Genomic DNA, 10,258 nt, shown 5'->3' on the forward strand with positions numbered 1-10,258 from the left:
ATTGTAATTTTTTGCCACTGAATGCATTGATGTCTGGTTTGGAGAACGCTGAAGTTGCAGTGAATGAGACTTAATTTCTCTCTAACCAGCAAATGTTACAGGTGCTACCAATGACAGATAAGCGACTCTAGAGAGGGGACATAGGACACACCTAGGAGTCCTCCTCTGGTAGCTCAGGGACTCGGTTGCAAGGTATATCATGTTTTCTTGGTGCTTTGTCACTTTCCAGTTCCCTGTACTCCTAGAAACCTACAGTAAACTTTTTTTTTTTTTTTAAAGATTTTATTAAAAAAAAAAAAAAGATTTTATTTAGGCTCTCTGCTCCTCCCCTTTCGACAGACAGCCACATCTTCTGGTACAGTGCCTGCTGCGTCCCGGAGGCGATGGTGAAGGTCAGAGTGAACGGATTTGGCCGTATTGGGTGCCTGGTCAACAGGGCTGCTTTTAACTCTGGCAAAGTGGATATTGTCGCCATCAATGACCCCTTCATTGACCTCAACTACATGGTGTACATGTTCCAGTATGACTCTACCCACGGCAAATTCCACCACACGGTCAAGGCTGAGAACGGGAAACTTGTCATCAATGGGAAGGCCATCTCCATCTTCCAGGAGCGAGATCCCGCCAACATCAAGTGGGGTGATGCTGGTGCTGAGTATGTTGTGGAGTCCACTGGGGTCTTCACCACCATGGAGAAGACTGGGGCTCACTTGAAGGGCAGGGCCAAGAGGGTCATACTCTCTGCTCCTTCTGCTGGTGCCCCCATATTTGTGATGGGCGTGAACCACGAGAAGTATGACAACTCCCTCAAGATTGCCAGCAATGCCTCCTGCACCACCAACTGCTTGGCTTCTCTGGCCAAAGTCATCCATGACCACTTCGGCATCGTGGAGGGCCTCATGACCACCGTCCATGCCATCACTGCCACCCAGAAGACTGGACGGCCCCTCTGGGAAGCTGTGGCATGACGGTCGAGGGGCTGCCCAGAACATCATCCCTGCTTCCACTGGCGCCACCAAGGCTATGGGCAAGGTCATCCCTGAGCTGAACAGGAAGCTCACTGGCATGGCCTTCCATGTCCCCATCCCCAATGTGTCAGTTGTGGATCTGACCTGCCGCCTGGAGAAAGCTGCCAAATATGACGACATCAAGAAGGTGGTGAAGCAGGCATCAGAGGGCCCCCTCAAGGGCATCCTGGGCTACACTGAAGACCAGGTTGTCTCCTGTGACTTCAACAATGACACCCACTCTTTCACCTTCGACACCAGGGCTGGCATTGCCCTCAGTGACCACTTCATCAAGCTCATTTCCTGGTATGACCATTAATTTGGCTACAGCAACCGGGTGGTGGACCTCATGGTCCACATTGCCTCCAAGGAGTAAGAGCCTCCTGGACCACCAGCCCCAGCAAGAACAAGAGGAAGAGAGGCCCTCAGCTGCTGGGGAGTCCCTGCCCCAACTTAATCCCCCAACACACTGAGAATCTTCTGACCTCCAATTTATATCCTAGACCCCGAGGAAGGGGAGGGGCTTGGGGAGCCCTACCTTGTCATGTACCATCAATAAAGTATACTGTACCCAGCCAAAAAAAAAAATTTATTTATTATCTATCCGTCCGTCCATCCATCCATCCATCCATCCATCCATCCATCCAAGAGAGAGCGTGAGAAGGCCCAGGTATGCACAGTGGCGCTGCAAGCGGAAGGGGAGGGAAAGCACCCCAAGCCCAGCACTGCTGATCTGATCCCAGAGCCCAATATTGGGCTCCATCCCAAGACCCTGAGATCACGACCTGAGCCGGAATCAGCGTTGGAAGCTTAACTCAACAAGCCACCCAGGCATGAGAACTTTTTGTTCTTTTGACGTGGAAAAAGCTGGCTTATTTTTCTCAACAAAAATAATATTGATCTTTCTGCCCCCTTGCTTGTGAGCTGCTGTTACCTCCGTGGCCACCTTTTTTTTTTTTTTTTTAAATTTTTATTTATTTATGATAGTCACACACACACACACACACACACAGAGAGAGAGAGAGAGAGAGAGAGAGAGAGAGAGAGGCAGAGACACAGGCAGAGGGAGAAGCAGGCTCCATGCACCGGGAGCCCGACGTGGGCCAAAGGCAGGCGCCAAACCGCTACGCCACCCAGGGATCCCCCTCCGTGGCCACCTTGATACAGACTCTTACTTCAAAAGCTGGGTGAGATGGAGAGAATTTGGTCCTCACAGACATCTTCTGTTACTCCAGACACGTAAACACTGGGTGACCTGGAGATCTTGCAGTTGAAATTGAATGGGTTTCTGAGCTCCAGAGTTGTGCTTACCTGAATGAAGAGTAGTGAATTGTGTGTGGCATGTGTTTAGGAATGGGTCTTTTTATCCAAGTTATAGATGGAGTTGAGAGTGACTTCTCTGAAAGATAGAGGCATCCTTCTCCATGAAGTTAACTTTTTTTAAGATGCATTTTTCTTCCTTTGATGTCTAACTATCAAACTGTTCTCTTGCACTACCATGATCATTTCTTAACAATTCTTCTCATAATGATCTTCTATTCATTGTGTATATAATGTTTTACTAATAGACATGGTCCTCAGAGTCAGGAAGTAATCATCATCTTAATTTTTTTCTACCTTATTATTTATTTATTGTTTTGGGTGACTGTAGCTGGGTAGGTAGGTACCTTTTCTCTCTTATCTGGGAGTAGCCAAATAATAAAATTTTCTTTATTCTTATTATGGAGGCTAGAGATGTTTGTTCTATGACATGAAGTAGACTTAGGTTTTGAGGCCCTGGCTCCTTTAGCTAAAGGAGCACCTTGTAATTTTTTTTTATAGCTTTTCAGACTGGATGAACTGGATGTATAAGGGTAACTATAATAAACTGTAAAAACAATGATTATTATTTGGTTAATATGTAAGCTAAATTTCATTTGCAGGAAATATACACAGAATTATCTTAATATTACATGTATATGTATTTTTTTATTAAGGATTTTATTTATTTATTCATGAGAGACACACAGAGAAAGAGAGAGACATAGACACAGGCAGAGGGAGAAGCAGGCTCCATGCAAGGAGCCCGACGTGAGACTCGATCCCAGGTCTCCAGGATCACACCCTGGGCCGAAGGCGGCACTAAACTGCTGAGCCACCCGGGCTGCCCACATGTGTATGTATTTGTAATACAGATAATTTGTAATAACATTTGGTTACCAATTGTTCATTCTAGAAACATCTGTTGGACAACACTATGTGTTGGGGCACCATGCAAAGAGTGAGGGGAGGTTGGTCAGGGGACAGAGAGAGGAAGAAGACTTGGTTCTTGCCTTTGAGGAGCTTTCAGGCTAGCAGAGTGGATGGATATGCACTTATGTGACAACACCTGATAGAGGTATCTAGACAGTGGAGGAGAACAAAAGGAGTAGTAAGTATTCTACTCGGGGAAACCTGTACAGAGAGGCACTCCTAGGAGTGCCAGTATGTGCAGAGGGGTTGTTGGGGAGGGAAGGATGGAGACTAGAACAGAGTTTGTGGTGGAAAGGAAAAAGGCAAAGGTTTAAAGGAGGAAGTGATCAATGGGTAGGAAGAAGATTGTGAAGTGCTGATAATTTTGACATAGGAGTCATCATGGTAAGGGCAGTTGCATTGGAGTGAGGAGTGCAGAATCCAGAGTGGAGGAAGGAGTTTTGAAGAATGAGCAAGAAGAAAATGGAGGAAGCATAGGGCAACTGATTTTAAGAAGTTTATTGGAGAATGCCACCTGGATGGCTGAATTAGTTGAGCATCTGACTCTTGGTTTCAGCTCAGCTCATGATCTTGGGGTTGTGGGATCGAGCCCTATGTTGAGCTCCATGCTCAGCACACCCTCTCCCTCTGCTCCTCCCCCAACTCTTTCCCTTTCTTTGTCTTTCTCAAATAAATAAAATCTTTAAAAGACAGTTTGTTTGAGAAGAAGCAGAGTTTGAGGGAGGGGCAAGTCCATGGAAAGGGTGTGCATGGATTGTAGGATATCTAAAACTTAAAGTGGAGGAGATTTGAGTTTGGTGGGTTGAGAAAGAATTATAAAAGATGAGATTGAAATAAAAGAAAAAAGGGGTAATAGTCTGTAGGTCTGAGTCTGAGAGGAAGTGGGAGAGGATATAGAATATTAATAGCACTGTAGGTCATTTTGTTTTGTTTGCATCTCCACTCTTTGTTCTTCTGGAACCCTAGAAAGCAATGTTATGCTCACCACAAACTGGAGACATAAAATCAGTTGTGTGGTTCTCAATAACTGTTCCATTCAGAGTGGGTTAGACACTGTGCATGGAGGTTATGAATTACGGAGGTTACGTAGAGACGAAAACATGCTGAAGAAATGGATGCAGAGTTTCCATTTGAAAATTTGTGTTTATTCGGGTAGATGGAGAAGGAAATTGGTTTCCTGTTTTGTGGATCCGTCTGGGCAACATGGCCACTGCCTTCAGGAGCCAGGTGTGCTAGAATGGAAGAGGGCAGGTTTGTGAATAGTAGGCTGAGAGACCCTTTGAGGAGGAAAAGGGGAAGGGGCTTGAAAAGGCTTGCTTAGTCTTTATTTAATTTTTGGTTCAGAGAATAATGGCTGTAGAGTATTATATGGACATGGTCCAAGTATTAATTGTTAAGTTGTTTTTGGAAGGCTGTGAAGCAAGTGGAATCTGGGAGGCTAAATGGTATTTGTCTCCCTTCCGCCTGGAGGCCTTCACAAAGGTTTGGGGCTGAAGACAGGAATGCCACACGGACTTCTCTAGATCTGGCCTTGGCCAAAGTCTCTTGCTTCCTCTGTCCCAAGTTCACCCTGCTTTTAATGATAGTTTTCAGAACTCACCATACCAATTTTTACCAGTTGTTTATCTGATTATTCCCCTAACCAACTTCTCCTCTTACCTTAAAAACTCACTAATCGTCATTTTCTTTCTGAAACTTCCTCAGATGCCCTAGTAGGCAGTCCTTCCTTTGAGCTGTCTCTCTACCCAGGGCCCAAGTTCTCAGAATGGTTGTGATGGCTTGTTTGGGTGTTTGTCTCCCTTACAACTTTTGAGCTCCTTGAGGGCAGAAGCAGAGCCTTTCATCTTTGAGGCCCAGCACCTAGGGGAGACTTGACATATAGTAGGGCATTAAAAATATCTGTTGAAATGAATTGAGTTGAATGGTCATATTTAAACAATCTTCAAAAGCTGTACTTCATTTTAGATGCAGTTTTGGGGGTCTCAAACTCCTACCATTGTATCTGTGAGTCTTGGGATGGTTTTTTTCCCCCCTTATATTTTTAATATCTTTAGATATTTGTTAAGAGTTGGGAAAGTATTACTTAAAAGTATTGTTACTTTCTTTATAATAATTCACAAAATAAATTATTAGTTTAGTGCTTGATTCTTTATATCAGTTTGCAGAACAACCAAGACAGCTCATATATGCAATTAAGAGACATTATTTGATAATCCTCATAAGAATTTTAGATATGTTTAGAAATAGCATGTGGTCTCTTATGCTAATATCTAATTGTTTTGTCATTCTTGAAAATGAAAAACCTTTTAAAATGAGTGGAATTGCTCATGGATTTTCTGCCCCATAGAAACTCATTATTGCCACATTTGCCATCCATCATAGACCTAACATAGCTATCATTTTTATTCTGATTATTTTCAAGGGACTCTAAGTGATTATACTTAATGGTTAAATTACTTACTTAATTTCACAGTCCCCAAGTGTATCTACACATTCCAGATATTTGTTTTCCTTGTCTTTTTCTCTTAACCTTTCATGATGGTTTTTTACTTTTCCCATCTGTTAGTTGGCATATACCTCTCAGTTTTCCAGAACTTAAAGCACTTGGAGCACCCCAGCTGCCAGGGTTTCCCCTGCCTCACACTGGGATCATTTGTTGTTCGCTTTTTGCCCATGTCAGTCTCTGTACATCTGGCTGCCAGTATTTTCTGTCTAGGATTTCTTGGTGATAGATGGGAAAAGAGGCTGGAGGGGTTAGGAGCTTAGATTTTGAGTTTGTCACCTTTTACTTAATCTTCCTGTTTTCAGTGGAGTCCCTCCACTGCCTTCCCCAGCTGTGCTTAGCATCCCTGAGCCCAGAGTTCTTCCAATTCCATGGCTTGAAACTCATTTACAGACCTTTGGAGATTTCAAAACTACTCACAACCAGCCACACCCCATACCAATGAAAATTCAGATCAGAAACTCGAGTGAGACTCATGGAACTTTTTTATTTTTATTTTTTTAAAAGATTTTATTTATTTATTCATGAGACACACACACATACAGAGGCAGAGACACAGGCAGAGGGAGAAGTAGGCTCACGCAGGGAGCCTGACGTGGGACTCCATCCTGGGTCTCCAGAATCAGGCCCTGGGCTGAAGGCAGCACTAAACCGCTGCGTCACCCAGGCTGCCCTCATGGAAATTTTTTAAAGCTCTCCAAGGAATTAGTGTGTGGCCAGTAGATAGGGGAATTGTTGCTTTGATGGTTCCTTCTGTCAATCTGGCTCCTCATTACATCTCCGACACCCCACTCCCTTCACCTGCCCCACTAGGTCAGTTGCCGTGCTGTTCACGCTTGGAGTTTGCTTCTACCTTGCGGCCTGTGCACCCAACTCCATCAGTCTGGAATGTTCTTTCCCTGGATGTCTGCATGTCTTATTTTCTTCCTTTCTCTCCTAACTTCCTTCCTTTCTCCCTCCCTCCCTCCCTTCCTTCCAATTTCTGCTCTGTAGCAAGAACCACACTGCATTCCTGTGCTCTGCCCTTGCTCCCCACTGGTTCCTCACATCTGGTCTGTCGCTGATGCACTTGCTCATTTCCCCCCACTAGAATGGAAGTTCCTTGGGGCAGGCCCTAACTTTGTTTCCTTAGATTTTTGGGACTCTAGGGCTGAGCTTGGCACAGAGAAGCTGCTTGCTAACAGTTGAATTAATTTTCCTGGAGAAGTTTTTTTTGCTGCTGTTGGAGGGAGGGTCCATTACATGAGGGTGTCCTTTTGGGCAGCAGATCTTTGGAGTCTAATAGATTTGCTCAGCGTCCTTTCTTCTTGCAGCCCTCCCTGCACCCCTTCTTCAGAGATACCTGTGCCTCATTCCTGTGCCTTTCTTCTGGGCTGCCTTCTAGGGTTCATATTCTTAGGACTCCTGGGTCATTTACCCCCACCATGCCCCCCCCCCCCGCCTTGGCTACTGTCAGCCCTTATCTTTGTTTGTACAGATTTATGCTTAAAAAAGTGTCTTTATCTGTTATCTTAGTGAAAGTTCAGGAGGGGAGCAGAGGTAACATTTGCATTCAACCCACTCTGTTTAACCAGAAAGTGGGCCCTTCATTAATTCCTACTCTATTCACTTACTGATTGATTTCTTCCACAAATTTATTGAATATCACCTCAGTGCCAGGCACATGTGAGTAAAATACATAGTTCCTGCTGTCACTGAGGTTATGTCCTAGGTTTAGAAAGTGCTGAATTTGGATGAAAAGGGTAAGGAGTTGTAACATTTCTAAATATGAAATTATTTAAAAATAAAGATCTTTGAGAAAAATGCGTCCTACAGGGACTAAATGGCAAATAGCCTCCTATGTCATGTCAGAGACCCTGAAGGCTCCGTGGACCGCTGGAGATTTTGAGCAGGGGAGAGCCATGGACAGTTCCGGAGTTTGGAGAGCTTACCTGATGCCGACTAGGATGGCCGGGTGTGAGGTGGGCCGGAGTCTTTGCAGTAAGCCAGAAATGATGAAGGCCTAAGTGGAGGCACTGAGGGTCGGGGAAAAGCAGCTTTTCCCATAATTCCCCCGTTATCAGTTTCCCTGGGAGGTAAAGCTGTTTCTGTGGTGACATAAACCGCCCACATGCCTTTAATAAGGAAAGTAAGCTTGTTCTTACAGACTGTCTCTGTGGTTGTACCCAGAGGTGCTGTGCTAGGATTCGTGTCACAATCGACACTGCAGTAGACATAAAAACCTACCGGGAAGTAACACGAATGATTACTGTTGGGGGGCAACTCTGTGCGCCCCTCATGAGACCTTGCCCAGAGCAGACCCTGACTGGCCTGGTGGATAAAGTGTAATTTGCACTAATAAATTTCTTTACAGTTCCCTCGGCCATGAATCTTCCATTTGAGTGAGTTGCATATTTTTATTTCACTGGACAGCTTCGCTGGCTCTCGTTGCTAGGGAGCATCCATTCCTGCTGTGCTAACGCATCTTAAGACTTATCTGTGTGTTTGTTTTATTGGAAGGGCGCGTCCCCCATTTTTACTTGAAGCTTTTTCTCTTTTAACAAAGAACTTTGGGTTAATTGAATGTTTTTAAATTTACGCTGACTTTCATCCCTTGTGTGGGTCTTGTTCTTTGTGTTTACTCTTCTGGGACTTTATCCAGAGAAACAGCAGTCTGAAGAATTCACCCCGTTTCCCCTACAATTTAGCAGGTCACTGAGGAGAACTGCAGATGTGGTCAGTTCACCGAGGAGATGGAGCTGAACCGAGCGCAGGCGGTTTCTCTGATCTGCTCAGGGGCAGGGATCATGGCTCAGTTAATTTTGATATTCCCTTGAGGTCACCACAGTGTAGTCGCTTGATAACTGTTGAATTGCGCAGAGGATGTGAGAAGAGTAGGTTTGGTTCTGGGAGCCACATTCAGAGCTGCGGGGGATTTTGAGGCTACTTCATTAAGCATGTGTGCGTGTGTGCGTGTGTGCGTGTGCTTGTGTGTGTGTGTGTGTGTGTGTGTTGAGTAAGTACGGTAACACCAGTTTTTACTTGCAGAGCAGATTTGGGACAAATCAAGTGATTAAAAACATTTTACAAAATTGTGGTAAAAACACATAACACAGAAGTTACCATCTTACTATCATTTTTAAGTTTATAGTTGAGTAGCGTTAAGTATATTCATATTGTGATGAAACAGATCTCTAGGACTTTTTCTCTTGCAAATCTGAAACTTTATACTTTCTAAAAAACATTTTCCTTTTCTCCCATTCTCCAACCCCCTGGTAACCACAATTCTTCCTTCTGTTCTGTAATCTTGACTACTGTGATACCTCCTATCAGAAGGGTCACGCAGTAGTTGTCTTTTGGTGACTTATTTCACTTAATGCCCTCATGGTTCATCCATACAGCCTGTGACAAATTTCCTTGCTTCTTAAGGAATAATATTCCATGATGTGTATATATTACATTTCATATATATCCATTTATCTCTCATGAACATGGGCATGCATATTTTTCTTCAAAATTCTACTTTCAATTCTTTTGGATATGCACCCAGAAGTGGGATTGCTGGATTATATGGTAGTTATATTTTTAATTTTTTGAGGAACTTCTATACCATTTTCCATAGCTGTCACAACATTTTACAGTCCCACCAACAGAGCACAGGGGTTCCAATGTCTCCCCATCCTCACTAACACTAAACATTTTTATGTTAAAATAAATGCACTATGGTGTTGAATCTTACATTTTGAATACATTTTAAAGGGAAAACAGAAGACTTCAAGTAAATTTTGGTTGTGTGGTAGCTCCTCTGATGAAAGGAGTACTTTGTGAAAGCACCCAAGAAACCCTGAATTACAGAAGGAGTCCTCAGGATGATGCCTTTTAGAAGAATTCATGCACACACATGAAGATGAACATCTTCCCAAAGCAGCGCGTTACAAAGTACAACTTGATCTTTATTTTTATTTTTTATTTTATTTTTTTTAAACAAATTAATTTTTTATTGGTGTTCAATTTACCAACATACAGAATAACACCCAGTGCTCATCCCGTCAACAACTTGATCTTTAAACAGTACCATATGGCAGCCTAGGTGGCTCAGCGACCTGATCCCGGAGACCCGAAATCGAGTCCCACGTGGGGCTCCCTGCATGGAGCCTGCTTCTCCCTCTGCCTGTGTCTCTGCCTCTCTCTCTCTCTCTCTCTCTCTGTGTGTCTCTCATTAATAAAAATAAAATAAAAAAACTTTTAAACAGTACCATAGGCATTTAGTAGGGGTGTTGAAGTCTTCCTGAATGAGCTACATTTTGAATGGGAACTTAAAGGAGGATGGTGAATGTGAATTTGATAGCAAGAAGAATATGGATTAATGTAAAAAATGTGATTTCATAATTAAATAATCATAGGACTTGATTTTGGGAGCTAATAAAGAGTGTCTTCCCCCTAACTCCTTCATATCTAGTGATAGCTGTAAGTGGATGTAGTAACTGAGTTTGCGGACAGATTTGGTATCTTTATTGTGATTTTTTTTTTTTTCTCA

At 43.5% G+C, this 10,258-nt stretch overlaps 1 pseudogene; it reads left to right on the forward strand.

The window, feature by feature from the left end:
• LOC140622890 (glyceraldehyde-3-phosphate dehydrogenase-like) overlaps positions 1-3,687 on the forward strand; it is an 88,660-nt pseudogene extending 84,973 nt beyond the window's left edge.
• Positions 3,688-10,258: the final 6,571 nt, after the last annotated feature.

The sequence above is a fragment of the Canis lupus genome, chromosome 32 (genome assembly GCF_048164855.1).
Source record: "Canis lupus baileyi chromosome 32, mCanLup2.hap1, whole genome shotgun sequence".
Lineage (NCBI taxonomy): Eukaryota > Metazoa > Chordata > Mammalia > Carnivora > Canidae > Canis > Canis lupus.